Raw genomic sequence first — 21,358 nt, 5'->3', positions numbered from 1 at the left:
ATGAGAAACAAAGAAAACCGCTGACAACGTGATTACTTGATTCTTTTACTTCTCTCTTTTGAGAATATATTGGCCCGGATTTTCTATAGATATGCAATAAAAATGTCCACATGAAATGGTTTGACTCCTCTATTCACTGGTTTTCTTCACTTTTTTCTCTTTTGTATTTGGCATGAAAATTTGAAGATTGTACGTGTCTGATTTGAAAACCCCTAAATTAGGCCATAAATCCTAAATAACTCCATTTGTTTTGAACAAGTTTAGAAACACAGCTTACGGAATTTTCTATTTCGTGGACAATATTTCCCATTTTTTGTGATTATGGTTTCAATAATCCTTTCAGTATTGTATAAAAACAAATATTTCGGAAGTCATGTGGTTATGTATTTGTAAATGAAGTGAGCGTCGATCAGTAAATGCGTTTTCTGCTAATTACTACTATTTTTTATTTTATATTGTGTTTTAGACCTAAGTCTCTCATGTTGAGCTCAAAGATAAAAAAGTTATGTAACAGAATGTGTGCGCACCATTTATATGACAGGTCGGAAGCGATGAGGGTGGCTGGAGTTCAATTCAGAGTTTTGTTTCTTTAGATAAAGATTCAGACGAAACTATTGCATTCCTCTTTGGTTATTTGGGAGTCTCTGTACCTTACAAAACTTTTCTCTGGACCCAGGAAGAGAGCAAGCGTACAGTCAAATGGCTAAAGTGCCACCTTGAAGAGCTTGGGGATAAACCTACATTTATTTCTCATATTGGTGACATCAGCTATGCCAGAGGCTATGCATGGCTATGGGATGCATTCTTTACTCAGATTGAGCCTCTTGCATCCAAGGTTCCTTATCATGTATGCATGGGAAATCATGAGTATGACTGGCCATTACAGCCGTGGAAACCTGAATGGTCAACCAAAGTGTATGGAACTGACGGAGGTGGTGAATGTGGGGTCCCTTACAGCTTAAAGTTTCAGATGCTCGGTGATTCTTCTTTTCCAACTGGAAATGTTGCCCCATCAACAAAAAATCTCTACTATTCATTTGACTTGGGAGTTGTACATTTCTTGTATATGTCCACTGAAACTAATTTTTTACGAGGAAGTGATCAATAGGCTTTCATAGAGCAAGACCTGAAAAAGGTTGATAGAAACAAGACGCCATTTGTAGTATTTCAAGGTCACCGTCCAATGTATACCACTGACAATGCAGTCAGTGAACGACCCCTATGAGAAAAAATGATTGAACACTTGGAGCCTCTGCTAGTTAAGTATAGAGTCAACCTGGTCTTATGGGGCCATGTTCACAAGTATGAGAAGTTTTGTCCAATGAAAAACTTTTCATGTGGAAGCATGGACAGTGAAGCTGATCTTCCCATACATGTTGTAATTGGAATGGGTGGACACGACTGGCAACCAATTTGGGAACCTAGGCCTGATCACCCAACAGATCCTATCTTTCCACAACCTGTTAGATCTCTTTACCGAAGCAACGAGCTTGGTTATACAAGACTATATGCAACTAGGAAAACATTGACACTTTCCTATATTGGGAACCATGACGGACAGGTCCATGATGTTTTAGAAATACGTTTGAAAGGTATTTAGAAATCTTCTAACTGGATTTAGTTTATGAAGGCGGGCAGCTTATTCCTGGTTGGAGCTTTACTTGGTTTTATTGGTGGATACCAATTCTACTCCAAAAGAGACGTGTTCAACGGACAGGGCTGGAGAGCGTTCAGCATTTATAGTTAGCATAGAAGACGAAGATAACATGCTAGCATAAAAAAACCCTACCAAAACAGGTTTTCTGGATGGGTACCTATTTATAATCTAGAAAAGAAACATGATCAGTGGACAGGGCTTAATGCTTATGAATCCTAATGCATATCATGCCATGAGAGCATGGAAGATAAAGTAAACTATATTACTATCCAAAAGCCATCAGAAGCAATTAATAGAATGCAAATACTATGGTTATAACTTATAATGTAGCAGAGAAAAGCAAGTCAGTTGGCCACGCTGAAGCATTTTTATCAAATAATTTCTCTAATAGCTATAGAATTCTCTTAGCCATATCTACATGAGACATTGAAATTTTGTTGGGGCTCTCTTCTTTTGAATGGGTGTGATGTAAATAATGTGTAGCAACAACAGTGTATAGACTCTACCCACTTACTCTTGAGCTTTTGCCCCCACTCTGCATATATTTACGCCGTAAGGCGTTCCCTCTGAGAGGAACTCCCCTCCATGCCGCGCTGTCTCGTTATGGGCCCTTAGATCGATTGTTAGACGATGGAATAAACTCTAGCCATTAGATCGTCCTTCCATCCTTAAGACAGTTGTCACTCAATGATGGGCCTTCTCCCACCACATCGCCAAGGGCCTCTTCACCTACGCCGATCTGCAAAAGCTGCCCAACGGAACAAACCTGGAAGCCATTGCCGCCCACTGCAGCCTCGTCGTCACAGGTAATTCTCACGGAGGTGGCCGCCAAGATTCCATCTCTCCCTCCACTCAAATGCCGGCCGAGTATCATCCAGTGTACATTAATGGAGTTCTTGTCTTGCATCCTGACATTCTCAATGATGGGCTGTTAGCGATCCATGGCGTCGACAAGCTGCTTCTTGATCTTGATCTTGATCACAGTAATTATGACACAACTCCGGGAGCCCCTGTTCCTGCAATGATGTCACCATCACCATCATCATCACCTAGTCCTGGTCCTGATCATCCCCTGAATTTCATAATGCCCTTCATGCTGCAAGATGTAGCGCTCAGTCTTAGAGATCGCGGTTACAGCATCCTCGCCTTGGCCATGCGCATCAAGTCCCCTGAGCTTCTGCGCCTGCAAAACCTCACCATCTTTACTCTCAGCGACGATTCCGTTTTCTCAAGCGAAGGCCAAGAATTTTCGAACAATGTGAGGTACCATGTGGTTCCCAACATGAGGTTGCCTTTGGCAGATCTGGTGCAGCTTCCGGCGGGCACAAGACTGAAGACTCTCCTCCACGGGCAATCGCTGGTTGTCACCATCATCATCAGCTAGTCCTGGTCCTGATCATCCCCTGAATGTCATAACGCCCTTCATGCTGCAAGATGCAGCGCTCAGTCTTAGAGATCGCGGTTACAACATCCTCGCCTTGGCCATGCGCATCAAGTCCCCTGAGCTTCTGCGCCTGCAAAACCTCACCATCTTTACTCTCAGCGACGATTCCGTTTTCTCAAGCGAAGGCCAAGAATTTTCGAACAATGCGAGGTACAATGTGGTTCCCAACATGAGGCTGCCTTTGGCAGATCTGGTGCAGCTTCCGGCGGGCACAAGACTGAAGACTCTCCTCCACGGGCAATCGCTGGTTGTGAGCGACAACAAACCCTTCTCTGTCAATTATGTGGGTATAAAGATTGCGGATGTTTTCAGCAATAGATGGATAGTCGTGCATGAGATTCTTCGGCCGCTCATAAGCTCCGTGGATCCGATGGAGTGGGCTTCCAGCGACAGCAGCGAGATTCTTCGGTCCCTCTTGATGATCTCAGAGGATCAGATGGGGTTTTACAGAAACAGCAGCACTGGTGATCATCATGAGTAGTAGTAGGTCAATAAGGAGCTAAAGATTCTTTTATTTTAGTTGTTGTCTGTGTATTTGTGATGTATTTTGCCTTTGCAATTTGAGTAAAGTGGTATCCATGAGAAATCATGTCCACGAAGCAAGCAATTAAATGTCTATGAATGCAGCCTGTTATGTTCCTCTATCAAGAAGCCACATTTTGCTTGAACTGTAATGGAACAATGGCAATTTATATAATGGTTCCGATTCCTTTAATTCTTTTCTTTCATGGTTTCTTAATTTTCTGTATGTCAAGTATGACTTCGCGCTTTCATTTCTTTTCTCTGTCATGAGAATCTCCTTAAGCCATGGATTTTCTTTATCGATGGGAAACAACCATAGAGCTGAGATGGTTCAAAGAGAAACTAAAATGGAATGCCAGTAAACGAGTAGAATTCACAGAAGAGGCCAGATCGACATAGATATTGCATTGCCAGTAATAATAATAAACATGCCATTTCATCCAAATCCTTCAAAGAAATGTGAGGGTGCAATCTTCTGATCGAAACTAGCAAAGTCTGCTGAGCGTTGTTAAGAGCACACGTAATGAAATTCAAGATTGCAGAATATTAAGGAAATTTGATTACTAAAATGTTTTGGAATCTGCAAATCAAATTAAATTGCCTGAAAGTTATATCGTAATTCAATCGCCTGAAATTTATCATAATTACAAGGATGTTGAACACCATTTAGCACTGATATTTGCCATGCATGAAGAAGTCTGCAATTTTTTGTGTCGAAGAATAGCATTCAAGTCTAATGGGCTCAGAGAAGTAAATCTAGGATTATGGCATGAATGCTTATTCAACTGCATGAGTGAACTCTCTGAATTCTGGCATGGGGTTGTGGTTCATAAAGCCTTGCACCATCTGCAAAATAGTTTTAAGAGTGGATAGGTATACCCTTTCAGGAGTTCAAAAATATTTACGCTGTAAGGCGTTCCCTCTGAAAGGAACTCCCCTCCATGCCGCGTTGTCTCGTTATGGCCCTTTAGATCGATTGTTAGACGATGGAATAAAATCCAGCCATTAGATCGTCAGTGAAAAATGTTATAGGCGGTTCAGATTATTGGAATGTCGTAGGCAGTTGAGAATATTGCGCTTTTTAGAAACCATTTTCGTGATGTTTTCCATCCTTAAGACAGTTTTCACTCAATGATGGGCCTTCCCCTCAATTTTGCCATCCCCTTCTTCATTTCCATTCCCCCTCTCCTTCCATTAATTCCCTCGCTGCTCTTTCCACTTCCTCTCTCTTCACCAATGCATCTGCGCCCTTCTACGCTTCAATGCCCACCTTCATCTCCTTCACTAGAAGGAAGGCATTCATTCTCTGTTCAGCAAAGAGAGGCCAAGCGATCATCGGCACTCCATGTAAGATGCTTTCGATCATTGAATTCCAACCACAACGAAAAAGGAAACCGTCTGTGGATGGATGAGAGAGGACAGCAATCTGAGGCGCCCATGAATCCACCACAAATCCACGGTCCTGGATTCGAGTCTCGAAACCCTCAGGTAGAACCTCCCTCATATCTGCTTCGGTAGTCATCGTGGATTCAGTTGGAGGAGGAGGCTCCTTACGCAACACCCAAAGGAACCGCTGCACACTTGCTTCTAGCCCCAAAGCTAGTTCCTGAATCTGATTCTCCGACAGGGTGCCGCGGCTCCCAAAAGAAACGAACATAATTGTCGAGGCGGGCTGGCGGTCCAGCCATTTGAGGCAGCCCTCCTTCTCAAACTTCTCTTCAGATTCTGAAAGAGACAAAGCTATTAGCATCCCAACGGGATAAATACAAGGGGTCATTTCAACAGCGCTCAGAACCTTCCTTCCTTGAGAGCTTTTATTTGTGCTGGTTCCATTTCTTGGCATGTATTTATTAGAATTCCATGAGCTTCCTGAAGCCAAAGGGAATGTTGAATGAACCAGTTGAATGAAATATCAGATCTGTCTAGAAGAGGGTCTGGCAAATCTATTCCAAGAATCGGCGGAAGGCCCGTCAGAAAGAAATTATAATTAAAGTGGATGTAGTGTATATGTGATGTGGCAATGTCATGGCCTAGATTGTCAATCATAGCAACTCTCTGATTAGGACGTGGTTTAATATGGGGATATGTGTTCCAGCTTTTTGAATGCATGTGAAACTAAGCTGCCATGTTGTAGTCTTCTAGACTTGTGTAACTGGTTCTGTTTCCTTGGTTAAGTGCAAGTTTCAGTTGATCAAATAAAAACTGCAAATAAGTACACCGATGACACCATCTATGCTGGAGAAAAACTTATAATTCCTTGAGAGGGATATGGGAGCTCAAATTATATTTGAAAGTTTGTAGTACAGGTTGTCATGGAATGTGTATGCAGTAATTTGCACAACAGCCTCAAGTCCCCAGTCCTGATTAGATATAAGAGGTCGTCCAATCCAGTTCTAGTTTTGGATTGTTTATGGTAGGTTATCTATCACAAATTTTAAGGAAATATGTGATAAGCCAGTTGGAAATGTATTTGTTTTGTTTATACAGGTTTTTTTTAGATTTGTTACTCAGGGGCATGATGTCATGTTCTAGAGATACCCTGTCCATGTATCTTTACTATCTCGTAAAATGCAAGTTGAATGCTAATCATGCCAGATTCCAGTGATTCTTTGGAAACTCATGTAGCAAATGGGTGATTGGTGTGCCATGCATGACAATGCTACCCTGCGTTTATTAATAAGCTTTATCGTTGTATTGAACTCTTGTATTTTGGTGAGTGGTCTGACTTTATTTATCAAGTATCTTTATTCTTTGTTCCACCTTATTGTAGAGCATTTCTTAGCGTAGTTGTTGTTCAGATTTTTGAATGCATGTGAAACTAAAGTTGCCATCTTGTTCCCTTCTATCCATTGTATAAGACTTGTGTAATTGGTTCTGTTTCCTTGGTTGAGTGCAGGTTTCAGTTGATCAAATAAAATCTGCAAATAAGTACACTGATGACACCATCTATGCTGGAGAAAAACTTATAATTCCTTGAGAGGGATATGGGAGCTCAGATTATATTTGAAAGTTTGTAGTACAGGTTGTCATGGAATGTGTATGCAGTAATTTGCACAACAACCTCAAGTCCCCAGTCTTGTTTAGATATAAGAGATCGTCCAGTCCAGTTTGAGTTTTGGATTGTTTATGGTAGGTTATCTATCACAAATTATAAGGAAATATGTGATAAGCCAGTTGGAAATGTATTTGTTTTGTTTATACAAATTTCTTTTAGATTTGTTACTCAGGGGCACGTTGTCATGTTTTAGAGATACCCTGTCCATGTATCTTTACTATCTCGTAAAATGCAAGTTGAATGCTAATCATGCCAGAGTCCAGTGATGCTTTGGAAACTCATGTAGCAAATGGGTGATTGGTGTGCCCTGCATGACAATGCTACCATGCGTTTATTAATAAGCTTTATCGTTGTATTGAACTCTTGTATTTGGTGCCTCCAGAATTATTAATTTCCAACCCATATTGCAATGTGAATGATTAGTATTTGTCATTTGGTATGCATAACAAGCTTTAATTAACTTCTTTTGGTGAGTGGTCTGACTCTATTTATCAAGTATCTTTATTCTTTGTTCCACCTTATTGTAGAGCATTTCTTAGCGTAGTTGCTGTTCAGCTTTTTGAATGCATGTGAAACTAAAGTTGCCATCTTGTTCCCTTCTATCCATTGTATAAGTCTTGTGTAACTGGTTCTGTTTCCTTGGTTGAGTGCAGGTTTCAGTTGATCAAATAAAATCTGCAAATAAGTACACCGATGACACCATCTATGCTGGAGAAAAACTTATAATTCCTTGAGAGGGATATGGGAGCTCAGATTATATTTGAAAGTTTGTAGTACAGGTTGTCATGGAATGTGTATGCAGTAATTTGCACAACAGCCTCAAGTCCCCAGTCCTGATTAGATATAAGAGGTCGTCCAATCCAGTTCTAGTTTTGGATTGTTTATGGTAGGTTATCTATCACAAATTTTAAGGAAATATGTGATAAGCCAGTTGGAAATGTATTTGTTTTGTTTATACAGGTTTTTTTTAGATTTGTTACTCAGGGGCATGATGTCATGTTCTAGAGATACCCTGTCCATGTATCTTTACTATCTCGTAAAATGCAAGTTGAATGCTAATCATGCCAGATTCCAGTGATTCTTTGGAAACTCATGTAGCAAATGGGTGATTGGTGTGCCATGCATGACAATGCTACCCTGCGTTTATTAATAAGCTTTATCGTTGTATTGAACTCTTGTATTTTGGTGAGTGGTCTGACTTTATTTATCAAGTATCTTTATTCTTTGTTCCACCTTATTGTAGAGCATTTCTTAGCGTAGTTGTTGTTCAGATTTTTGAATGCATGTGAAACTAAAGTTGCCATCTTGTTCCCTTCTATCCATTGTATAAGACTTGTGTAATTGGTTCTGTTTCCTTGGTTGAGTGCAGGTTTCAGTTGATCAAATAAAATCTGCAAATAAGTACACTGATGACACCATCTATGCTGGAGAAAAACTTATAATTCCTTGAGAGGGATATGGGAGCTCAGATTATATTTGAAAGTTTGTAGTACAGGTTGTCATGGAATGTGTATGCAGTAATTTGCACAACAACCTCAAGTCCCCAGTCTTGTTTAGATATAAGAGATCGTCCAGTCCAGTTTGAGTTTTGGATTGTTTATGGTAGGTTATCTATCACAAATTATAAGGAAATATGTGATAAGCCAGTTGGAAATGTATTTGTTTTGTTTATACAAATTTCTTTTAGATTTGTTACTCAGGGGCACGTTGTCATGTTTTAGAGATACCCTGTCCATGTATCTTTACTATCTCGTAAAATGCAAGTTGAATGCTAATCATGCCAGAGTCCAGTGATGCTTTGGAAACTCATGTAGCAAATGGGTGATTGGTGTGCCCTGCATGACAATGCTACCATGCGTTTATTAATAAGCTTTATCGTTGTATTGAACTCTTGTATTTGGTGCCTCCAGAATTATTAATTTCCAACCCATATTGCAATGTGAATGATTAGTATTTGTCATTTGGTATGCATAACAAGCTTTAATTAACTTCTTTTGGTGAGTGGTCTGACTCTATTTATCAAGTATCTTTATTCTTTGTTCCACCTTATTGTAGAGCATTTCTTAGCGTAGTTGCTGTTCAGCTTTTTGAATGCATGTGAAACTAAAGTTGCCATCTTGTTCCCTTCTATCCATTGTATAAGTCTTGTGTAACTGGTTCTGTTTCCTTGGTTGAGTGCAGGTTTCAGTTGATCAAATAAAATCTGCAAATAAGTACACCGATGACACCATCTATGCTGGAGAAAAACTTATAATTCCTTGAGAGGGATATGGGAGCTCAGATTATATTTGAAAGTTTGTAGTACAGGTTGTCATGGAATGTGTATGCAGTAATTTGCACAACAGCCTCAAGTCCCCAGTCCTGATTAGATATAAGAGGTCGTCCAATCCAGTTCTAGTTTTGGATTGTTTATGGTAGGTTATCTATCACAAATTTTAAGGAAATATGTGATAAGCCAGTTGGAAATGTATTTGTTTTGTTTATACAGGTTTTTTTTAGATTTGTTACTCAGGGGCATGATGTCATGTTCTAGAGATACCCTGTCCATGTATCTTTACTATCTCGTAAAATGCAAGTTGAATGCTAATCATGCCAGATTCCAGTGATTCTTTGGAAACTCATGTAGCAAATGGGTGATTGGTGTGCCATGCATGACAATGCTACCCTGCGTTTATTAATAAGCTTTATCGTTGTATTGAACTCTTGTATTTTGGTGAGTGGTCTGACTTTATTTATCAAGTATCTTTATTCTTTGTTCCACCTTATTGTAGAGCATTTCTTAGCGTAGTTGTTGTTCAGATTTTTGAATGCATGTGAAACTAAAGTTGCCATCTTGTTCCCTTCTATCCATTGTATAAGACTTGTGTAATTGGTTCTGTTTCCTTGGTTGAGTGCAGGTTTCAGTTGATCAAATAAAATCTGCAAATAAGTACACTGATGACACCATCTATGCTGGAGAAAAACTTATAATTCCTTGAGAGGGATATGGGAGCTCAGATTATATTTGAAAGTTTGTAGTACAGGTTGTCATGGAATGTGTATGCAGTAATTTGCACAACAACCTCAAGTCCCCAGTCTTGTTTAGATATAAGAGATCGTCCAGTCCAGTTTGAGTTTTGGATTGTTTATGGTAGGTTATCTATCACAAATTTTAAGGAAATATGTGATAAGCCAGTTGGAAATGTATTTGTTTTGTTTATACAAATTTCTTTTAGATTTGTTACTCAGGGGCACGTTGTCATGTTTTAGAGATACCCTGTCCATGTATCTTTACTATCTCGTAAAATGCAAGTTGAATGCTAATCATGCCAGAGTCCAGTGATGCTTTGGAAACTCATGTAGCAAATGGGTGATTGGTGTGCCCTGCATGACAATGCTACCATGCGTTTATTAATAAGCTTTATCGTTGTATTGAACTCTTGTATTTGGTGCCTCCAGAATTATTAATTTCCAACCCATATTGCAATGTGAATGATTAGTATTTGTCATTTGGTATGCATAACAAGCTTTAATTAACTTCTTTTGGTGAGTGGTCTGACTCTATTTATCAAGTATCTTTATTCTTTGTTCCACCTTATTGTAGAGCATTTCTTAGCGTAGTTGCTGTTCAGCTTTTTGAATGCATGTGAAACTAAAGTTGCCATCTTGTTCCCTTCTATCCATTGTATAAGTCTTGTGTAACTGGTTCTGTTTCCTTGGTTGAGTGCAGGTTTCAGTTGATCAAATAAAATCTGCAAATAAGTACACCGATGACACCATCTATGCTGGAGAAAAACTTATAATTCCTTGAGAGGGATATGGGAGCTCAGATTATATTTGAAAGTTTGTAGTACAGGTTGTCATGGAATGTGTATGCAGTAATTTGCACAACAGCCTCAAGTCCCTAGTCTTGTTTAGATATAAGAGATCGTCCAGTCCAGTTTGAGTTTTGGATTGTTTATGGTAGGTTATCTATTAAGGAAATATGTGATAAGCCAGTTGGAAATGTATTTGTTTTGTTTATACAGATTTCTTTTAGATTTGTTACTCAGGAGCATGATGTCATGTTCTAGAGATACCCTGTCCATGTATCTTTACTATCTCGTAAAATGCAAGTTGAATGCTAATCATGCCAGAGTCCAGTGATGAGTTTTACTATCTCGTAAAATGCAAGTTGAATGCTAATCATGCCAGAGTCCAGTGATGCTTTGGAAACTCATGTAGCAAATGGGTGATTGTTGTGCCCTGCATGACAATGCTACCCTGCATTTATTAATAAGCTTTATCGTTGTATTGAACTCTTGTATTTGGTGCCTCCAGAATTATTAATTTCCAACCCTTATTGCGATGTGAATGATTAGTGTTTGTCATTTGGTATGCATAACAAGATTTAACTTCTTTCGATAATAAAAAATGCAGGCTGCATACTGGCATTTGCCTCTCAATTGGACTATTTAATGGTTATTTTCCACAAGTAAATAAATAGTGTTCATTTCAGATGGCATTTTCTCTTTGAAACTGTGCCTCTGGACAACAACCTGCTAACTTAACTGAACATTCATAAAGCTCTGCCAAATCTTAGTAGTTCATGGCCTATTTTAAATTCTATCAAACTTATTCGAACTAACACAGTATTTACTTAAGCGGGGTCATTTCACACTGCTTAGTACAATAGAATGATCTTTCTTGAAATAGAATAAGTACTTCAAAAAAGTACCTATGAATTTTACTCATAGTTATTTGACTTTAACCTTAACAGAATCCTCTGCGGAATCCCTATATGTCTTCTGGTACAATGTGTCTCTTGTTTTACCAAAAAAAAAGAAGAAGCAAAAAGGGCATCCTGGCCTTACAGAGCCCGACATTAGAAACTGCCAATGTCAAGTATAGTAGCTCTGCTATCCACCTAAGGAACCTTGAAGGTATATTTTCAGGGAGCAAACGCTCAGCTCCCGCGATAGCCTGCAAACAATGTTTTAATTTAGAATAGAATTATCATGGTAAATTGGTATAAGAATATTAGTATAAAAAATCACCGAGTTATAAACCTAAATATTGGCAAAGGCTAATTCTTCATGTGGCATAATCAATTAGCCATGTTATCTTGCTACATGATGCAAAAAAATGACCCATGGATCCTAATACTTTTTAGGGCTCTTTTTCAATTCAATAGGCTTTTATTCTTCTTCTTCTTCTTCCTGAGATGGTAAAGATAATGACTCAAGAATGACTCTAAGCTTACTAGATAACCAAATTCTCAACATACCTTGCAATGCATATTTGTTACACCTCTATTATAGACCAAGACAAATGTAACAAATCAATGTACACTAGTGCATCAATATGATTGTTTTCACATAAGGCTTGATCATTAAAAGGACATTAAGGTTTGTACCTTTTGGGACAATTGCTAGTATAGTCAACATCAGAGAAAATACAAACGACCCAGAATATGAGAGAAAATACAAATGACCTAGATCCATTAAAACCTTGAAAGTTTGTTCATGAACTCTCTGAATCTGGTATAAAATGTGTGCTGTATTTGAAACTTCAATTTGCCATTAAATTAATGGGACATGAATTCCCACAAAGCACTTCAAAAATGTGCAATTAAGTTGAGCTTTCATCTTGTCATTCAATTGATGGACACTCAATATTAAATATAAGATAAATATATAGGAGTAGCATTTGAGTGTTAGATTTATAAAGAAGATTCTTTTTATTATTAATAAAAATATAGATAGTTAGTTTCATTTTAAAAGGTTATAAATATGAGTTATAAATACAAGACTTAATAGGTTGTAAACATTTAAAGTGTTGTAAATATGAGTTATTAATTGTTTTTACTCAAAATCTGATAAATAGCAATTTAGCAATTTCTTTTTAATTGAGTGACATAAATTCATGTTTTTTTAGGTTGAAGGTAAAGCCACTAAAGTGCAAAAATTGTGATGCCAATAATTAGAGGGATTGTCATCATGGGGTGATAAGAAATTTAATATTCCAAGAAGAGGAGGTAGTAGTAGATTCTAAATAAATTAGCAATGCAACAACATAAATGTTTGCAACAAATTTAGAGAGATCCACCTTGTTGAATAATGCACACACTACATGGATAATGGATTTCCGCACTTTATGCCTTACGGCATTTTCTTTGCAACATCTGGTGCAAATGCTAGTTTATGCTCTTGTGGATAAATAATATCTGATCTCATTTATTTTTAATAATTAATGATTATTATGCATGATTTTGGCTTATTCATTCGTTATAACCTCACTCATGATTTTAGCCTCCAAGATCTCTTACAGATTGCAGATTTGGTCTTCAACAGATAATTTGATATTCCAACTCAAGAATTCGCTGGCATAAGAAGTGACCATTTTTCATTGGATGTTTTGGGCAAATGAAAGCGATTCTGGAAAATTCGAGATATGGGTTTTCTTCAGAACGGACCGAATCAGTTTCCCATTAAGAAGTTTTCAGAAATTCGGCTTGTATTGGGAGAAAATAAAGGTTCTTCGAAGGACATATTTGTAGATTTGCTGTTGCGGCCATTTTCCAAATTGCCCAATTGTAATAATCAAATTCGACTTGTTCCAGCTGAATCATGATGGGCAAGATCTCTCAGATCTCATATTGAATATAGAGATCAGTTTGTTGCAAGTTTCCTTTGGATGTTTTTATATTTAAAAGACACAATTCAGAGAGAGAGAGGGGAGCTAGCTGATGTAAGAATTGAGCCTTGTCACTGTGGAACTCTTGTTAATGAAATTTCCAGCCTTCTGACATTTTTCTCAATATGTGAGTTAAGCACATCCCTGACCAGGGATTCGGGCCCACTCTTCTGATCAGGTGCTGTGCGTGTGTCCTTTTATGCATATTTTTTACTTGTTGTATTTTCTTTATTGTTGTTATAGATTTCCATAGATTGTTGTGAATGCTTTTCTTTCTGCAATTTAATTTCCATTACTGTTACAATGATGCTTTGATTTCTTAATCACAAACCCTTGATTGATGTAGATTGTAACCTTGTCCCTGCATATACTTTGCGCGTTACCTTGAAAAGAGTACACACCCGGATTGATGAATTAATGTAGGAAAGGGTTGACAAATCGTTCATACCTAGACACCAAAAACTTGTTTGCAAAAGAAAAATAACACACCAAAACCACACTGCACACTAATGAAACACACTATTGTACAAAAGTATTTACATGAAAAACCATGCATAATACTTCATAAGGTAAAACTCATTTTGAGGCTCAGCGGAAGAATTTCCTTCATAATCAACTAACTCATAGGCACCTTTTTGTAAAAATCATTTAACAATGTAAGGCCAATGCCACATTGGTTCGAATTTCCCAGTTCCCAATTTGGCATTGGCTTGATCATATAACAAGACCAACTCACCCTTAGCAAAAACGCGAGGAGAAACAATTCTACCATATTGAGCCTTGATCCGTTTCTTTTGGGTTTCGATCACTAAGACAATAATATGGCAAGTTTCATCAAGCCTTTCGAGGTAAAGTAAATGTTCCTCCTCAGGTGAGGTATCAGGGAGTAATTCAACAACTAGTTTCAATGAAGGAATTTCACACTCAATCGGAAGAGTTCCCTCTAGACCATACACCACCCAAAAGGGTGTGAATCCAATGGTAGTCTTAGCTGTGGTTCGGTAAGCCCATAGAGCTGAAAATAACATAAGATGCCAATTTTGTTTATGCATCCCAATGGTGCGTTGAAGCATGGTAACCAAGACTTTGTTGACTTCCTCAACTTTCCCATTGGCCTATGGATAATAAGGAGTTGAGTTGTCGCGACACAAACCCAACTGAGATGTAATATCTACCATCATATAACCTTGAAAATGAAAGCCATGATCAACAACGATGACTTGAGGGACACCAAATTGAGAAATGACATGGTTGAAAAGAAATTGAGCAAAAGTTTTACCATCAGTTGCATATGTGGGCATCTCCTCGACCCATTTAGTGAAATAATCAACGACGATGATGATATAACCATGCCGCTCGACTGAGCGAAGGTTACATGTCATGAACTTAATACCTCATTTAGCAAAGAGGTTGACAATAAAAACTGGGTGTAAGGGTGTAGGTGGGGTGCATTATTTACGCTTGTAAATCTGGCAAGTGTGACATTTTTGAACTGCTAAAATGCAATATTTAAAGATTGAAGGCTATAAATAACTGGTACAAAGGATTTTTCGAGCAGTAGCATATCTTGACATATGACTGCCACAGGTCCCAGAGTGACAGTCATTTAGGACTCTCTCAGCTTCTTCAAGTGTCAAACATCTACGAAGGATAGAATCGACACCAACACAGTAAAAAGTATCGACAATAATCTCACAGGGTTGGAACTGATGTCGAATGTGACAACGCTCAAAATTTGACAACTCTAATTTTAAATTTAGGTTTGGGTATAAACAATGATATCCCTATACCATTGGTCAAGAGTGTTGATGAGAAAGAGAGTTTTGTTAGGAATTAGCTCGTCATAAGTTGTAGATGTGGTCATAGAAGGAAGATCACAAATTAACTCGGCAAAAACCAGTGCTTTCTTTGATTTGGCTATATCAAATTCCTGAAGGATGACAATCCACTTAGAATACTTGCCCCCCAGCAACTGACGAGTCAGAATTTATATCACGGGGTTGTAGTCAGAAATCACAGTGGTTTTCCACAAGAGAATATAGTGTCGAAAGTGTTGAATGACGTGAATAGTTGCTAAAGCCAGTTTCTCAACACAGGCATATCAAGTTTCGGTGTGAATAATATTTCAGCTTAAGCAGTAAATAACGTGTTCATTTCCATCATCATTGTCTTGAACCGGTATCATGGAAATAATACAGTCGGTTGTTGCCAAGTACAAGAAGTAATTGTGGTGGTAATTGGGGGGATGTAGTAAAGGAGCACTAATGAGGGTGTTCTTTAATGCATCAAAACATCTTTGAGCAATTTCATCCCAAATAAATGGGATCCCTTTCTTCAGCAAACGAGTAAATCCCTTGGAAATTTCAGCATAATTGGGGATAAAATGAGGAAGGAAAATAGATTTCCCCTGCAAACTCTGCAACTGGTGTAAAGATGATGGAGGGGGTAAATTCACAATTTCCTCTACTTTGAGGGGGTCAATCTAGATGCCATTTTTATATACAACAAACCATAGGAGACAACCAGATTCGACGCAAAAGACACACTTATGTGGATTTAAAAGAATATTGTAATGTCTACAGTGAAGAAACATCGCTTGAAGGTGGTTAGGATGGTCATGACGCTTAGCAGAATGTGCTGGTAAGTCATCAAGATATGATTGAACGATGTGTTTAATGTCATGAAAAGCATAAGACATCTCTCGTTGGAAGGTAGCGCCATCATTTTTCATACCAAAAGGGATTTTTTTGTAGGCAAAGGTTCCCCATGTTTCCTTCAGACAAAACTTCATGCACCATAATAGGAATTTGAAGTGGATGAGTCGGTTCATAGGAAAAATACGTTTCTAAACATGGTGAAATCACTCCAAGACTCGAGAGAAATGAGGAACGATGCTGAGCATCATTCCAGGGAGTTTCTTCAAGAGACATAACCTCGGTGATACTCTCGTCAGTTGGAAATGTCTCATTCAAGGGATCCGAAGAATCCCAAGAACTAAGCCAAGGGGATTGTGAATATGTGTCTAGATGCATACTATGATTAGCATGACTTTTAGAAGTGGTTGTTGAAGCCAAAAATTTGATAGGCTTGTTCTGCTGGGATGAGTGACATGACATTGCCAAAATAATCGACTTGATCGAGATGAGGAACAATCCAAGGATCATGTAAAGTGGAGATCATGTTGACAGAAGTGACGCTTGGAGGTGGGAGGGAAAAAGTTCCCATAAGAGCAGAGTCTTTAAAAAGACCATCCCCAACACTCTTGTGAGGGATGTCAGTATTTCCCACATATGGCACATTTTCCATTTGAAGAGCTAGAAGAGAAAAAGGGTAACTGAATAACTGTGACTATTTTCCCCCCATGAGGAAAACATAGCACATGGAACAACATAGAAACCACGAAAAACATAGCATGGGTCCAACTTCGACCAAGTAGAAGGTTATAATTCAAGTTGGAATCAACAACTTCTACTTCTAAATTAACGATTTTCCCTTCCAACGTTATGGGAAATCTTGTGAGAATACCATATGGACGAGATCCTCTGCCATCGAAGGCTTCTAAGGTGTTAGGAGTCTGGTTGAGAGGTGGAGAGCCAATAGCTTTCCAACATGAGACGGACATGATGCAAGTGGAAGCACCCTCATTAATGACAGTTCGATGAATCATCTTCCCTTTGGTAATGACTTGGATTAAAAAGGCAAGCTAATGTGGAAGACATGGAACATGATTTTCCAGGTCAAAGGTTATCTGACTCGAATCAGTAGGGCCAATTCCTCCTATAGCGGATAGTAATTCTTTTCATTGCAATGGAAAACTCTAGAGAACTTCCAAGGTAGACATCACCAAAGGCACTTGAGCTAAATATTTGAAAATATTATAATGTTGAGCAGCTCGTGCATTTGGATTGTATGATGATTTCCCAAGGACACCCTTAGGAGGTGATCAGATAACGAAGTCACTACTAGGTTTCTCAATATGAAGAGGACCAGAATTGGGCGGAGTAGAAGTGGAAGGTGTATCAGTAAATTTTTTCTCCACAACCTGTTTGGGAGGAGTCACATTGTCTTTTGATCGAGTGTAAAAACAAATAGGTGTCGTTCCCCTCATATAAACCTGAGAGCCTAAAGATGTAGAAGATTGTGGTTGCTCTACCAATTGTGTTTTCTGTGATGGAAAAGGTTCTTTTAATACAACCAGTGTCCCTTGGGTGCCTTTTAACAAACAACTGACTTCAACACAATGGGACAATTCTTGGTATAGTGATCTTCATCATAAATGAGGCAAGGATATTTGGGCTTACATTTAGACGCATCATCAACAGGCGATTTCAGAGGATTATGTTTTGGGGTAGCAGATTTGGATTTTCCTTTACCCTTCTTTTTACCTTTTGAGGTTTTGTCTACCACAGTAAATTGAATGGAATGAACCTCAGAGGTTTTACCAGGATTTCGAGATGGATTATAAGGAGAATTGGATGCAGTAGTTGAAACAGATATCTACTTTGTTGAAGTAGAAGAAGCTTTACTAGAAGTTTGAGTCACTGGCCCAATAATACCATCAACGTGTGGTGCATCGAGATGTTTGGAAGATGTAGGATCAATAGATGGTATCAGAGCATGAGGCAAGAGATCATACAACATGCCAGATTGGGAATACACCAAATCAAGATATTGAGCAAGGACATTGGCTTGATCTTCAGTCACACAACCACCCATAGTTATGTCCTTGGCAATTTTATTAACGAATGATTTGGTAAGCCATTCAGTTAAGAGCTCATCAGGTATATCGAACTTGATAAGGTGACGCCGATGTCTCCATTCGTGAATATGATCAGAGATGTGGGTAGCAATATTCTGTTTCAAGGACGTTAATAGATGGGTACTAGTTTAATATCAAACTAGTAGCTGGAAGTGAGTAGGGAAGAACATTGCCAAAGTTTTGAAGTGTTGGAAGGCACCTCGAGGTAACTCGATGTACCATTTCATGGTAGCACCCATCAGGTTCGCTGGAAAAGACATCGACGAATGGAATCATCAACCCAAGAATTGGATGAACACCACAAATGATAAGTCATAACGTGGGCTTGGGGGTCTTATCCAGAATTTCCTTCAAATTTTGAACAATCACTGAGAATCTTAGTGGGAACTGAAGGCCAATACGACGAATGGAGTGTTGGGTCATTTGTGAGCCTTGACACATCCAATAGTTCCAACATTGCTAGAAATGGAATTTGTGGATTGAAAGGCATGGGAGGCATTTGATAAGGCTCAGATTGTGGATTCCAACCTTGTTGGTATGGGTTCTACCCCCAAAGTGGTAGGTTTTGACCATAAGGAGCTTGATATTTCCCCCACTGAGAGGCATTCTGACCATAAGGAGCTTGATATTGCCCCCACTGAGAGGTATTCTGACCATACAAGGGTAGATTTTGCCCCCACAAAGGTGGGTTTCGACCAGGTTAAGGTTGATACTGACCCGTCATAGGCTGTTGACAACCATAAGGTGGATAAACAACTTGCAAAGAGTAGGGAGTATAAGGTTGTTGTTGCAACGTTTGACCCTAGTGGTAAAATTGTTGACCCTGCTACTGTAGGGGTTGACCTTGTTGTTATAAGGTCTGGCCTTGTTGGTACAAGGGTTAGTTTTTTTGCTGCAATGTTTGTTGATAAGGCCCTTGTTGCACATAAGTTCCTTGTTGTACATAAGGTTATTATTGTTGGAAATTTCCTTGTGGAATTTGTTGGGTTCCAGGTTGGTACTGATAGGTTCCAGTTTGAAATTGACCAAATGTCCAAATGAGGGATTTGGACCAGACTACATTTGGGGTCTTTCTTGTTGATTAAAAGGTGGGTTTTGAGGTTGTTGTTATCCATACAGAGGGTACGATTGTTGGTAGGGTATTTGGGCCCAAAGAGGCTGTTGATACGAAAATTTTTCCTGATCCAAATGGAATAGATGATCCACTATGATAAGGTACACTACCAATGGTTTGACTAATTTCGATAGCGTGAGTTTGAGATCCACTCACATAAGTTCAACCTGAAATAAGAGGTACATATGAAGGGGGTGGTTATGTCCCCCCATGTGGTGGGATAGGTGGTGGAACATATTGTCCACTTAATGGAGGAGTGAAGGAACTTATAGGGACATTAAACATCCCAACCATAACTGTCATTTGTACGAGAACAAAAATTACAGTTTTTACAGGAATTGGAGAGGCCACATTTGAAACATGTTGGGCATGGAATCCTCCCCAAGGCATGTATTGGGGCTCAAAGCCCAAGTTTTGACAGAATCTTTTTGTAGAGCTCTGTGAATTACGGGCACGGGGCGCGAAAGTATGCTAGAATCATAGGGTTTTCCACCCTAGTCTTGTAATGTAATGTCGGCTGGATAGACCTAACCATGGTCCGTGGACCATGGATTGTATAAATAGAGCGAGGCTCTAAGTGTAAAGGAAATAGACAAAATAGGAAACATAAGAATGAGGAAGTCCAAGTGATTGAGCGAAGTGTAAAGGGTGTCTGTGGGTCGTAGAGTAGGAGAAGGCTCTGTAACTGAGTGCGTAGAGGCCTAGTAGTCCGCAGCTAAGTGCGTGGACCCTTGCAGCTAAGTGCGCAAGGCGAGTCGAGTCTGTAACCGTGGAAAGAATCAATAAAGAGAAGTCTGGTTATAATTCTGTGTATCTGTTCTTGGGTTAATGCATGATTGATCTACCTTGCAAATATATTGTTTATTTACTGTGCACACCTGTATGAATGTTTTATGTTGTTAAGTATAACTCAAAGCACTCAAGTAGGCAAGGATAATTAACTAATATTGGAATATAAGCAAGGTCTTGGGTAATAGTGCAAAACGTGGCACAACCCCTGGATAGGGTGCACAAAGGCAGTGTATCAGGTTGCAAGGAACGGGAAGGTGTGCGAAGAAACCTATGTGCAATGAGAAACTGCGGACCAGTTGAACTCATCAGAAATCTCCAGGGTGCGGTAACCTGGTTCTAGCACCCTCCCATACTACTTTAGGTGAGACCTCAGTTCGTGCTCTGCGGAATGTTGCCAAAAGGGCCAATAGTACCCGGATTTGTTTAGCTAACTAACTATGAACCTGGATCAGGCCCCAACAAGCCAACAAATGGTTCCGTTGCCGGGACCGAGATCTGCATAAAAATGTCTGATGTCGTACCATTGGAATCCGACAAAGAAAGGAATTGAGGAGTGGTTGAATAGAAAAATTCACGAGTTTGCGGTACAGGAAAACAAGAATCCATGATTAGCAAAGGAAGAGTGGTTAGATTGCTACTTGTATACGGATATCCATGAAATTTTCTTTGCATCCTTCCCCACTAAGTTGTACGAGTGGGTCGCAAAGTGAGGAGATAGCCAAGGAAGGTGTAAACTCGAAAAACTTATTGTGTGGACTCCAAAGTTGGTGCGAAGACTGGAAGCATCAGAAGATAGGATCACACATGCTGTCGATCACTAGCTAGATTGAATCATTGGAGAATTCATCATCGAATTCGCAGTAGATACTTCAATCAGCTATAGCGACGCAGAACGACGCTTCCTCAAGGGACCACGAGGTAAGTACGTTAAATATTTGAACACCTGGATTAAAATGCTATTATGTGAAAAGCGGGTTATGTGAAGAGATTGATGTTTGGGGCTACGCAGAGTGGGAGGATCTATAGAAATGAAGGTAGCATAGAACTAGAAATTATCCCCTTGATTCACCTCCATGCGAAGAAGAACTCGCGAAGGTTTCACCAATAAGTGCGATCAATTTGATAAAGTAGAGAATTCCACGCATTCCACCCCCACCCACACCACCACCAGTTTCACCTTCTTCACCCCTAACTTCATCCATACCACCTCTGCCACCATCGCGAAGCAGTATAGCTAGTGTGATAAAGCTACCAGTGTTCAAGGGAGTAGGGAATGAAGATCCAGACCAATTTTGGTTCGTGGTAAAAGTCGTATGGGAAGCACAGGGTGTCACAGACGACAATATAAAGAAGGCAACATT

At 39.2% G+C, this 21,358-nt stretch overlaps 1 pseudogene; it reads left to right on the top strand.

Moving 5' to 3' along the window:
* Nucleotides 1-321: 321 nt before the first annotated feature.
* LOC149142181 (putative inactive purple acid phosphatase 2 pseudogene) lies at nt 322-1,656 on the top strand (annotated as a pseudogene).
* The last annotated feature ends 19,702 nt before the right edge of the window (nt 1,657-21,358 follow it).

Source organism: Pinus tabuliformis, chromosome X (assembly GCF_031772625.1).
Source record: "Pinus tabuliformis cultivar Carrire ecotype Pingquan chromosome X, CPIR1, whole genome shotgun sequence".
NCBI classification, from domain to species: Eukaryota; Viridiplantae; Streptophyta; class Pinopsida; order Pinales; family Pinaceae; genus Pinus; species Pinus tabuliformis.
The sequence above is the reverse complement of the archived record's forward strand: the minus strand, read 5'-3'. Positions and strand labels throughout refer to the sequence as shown.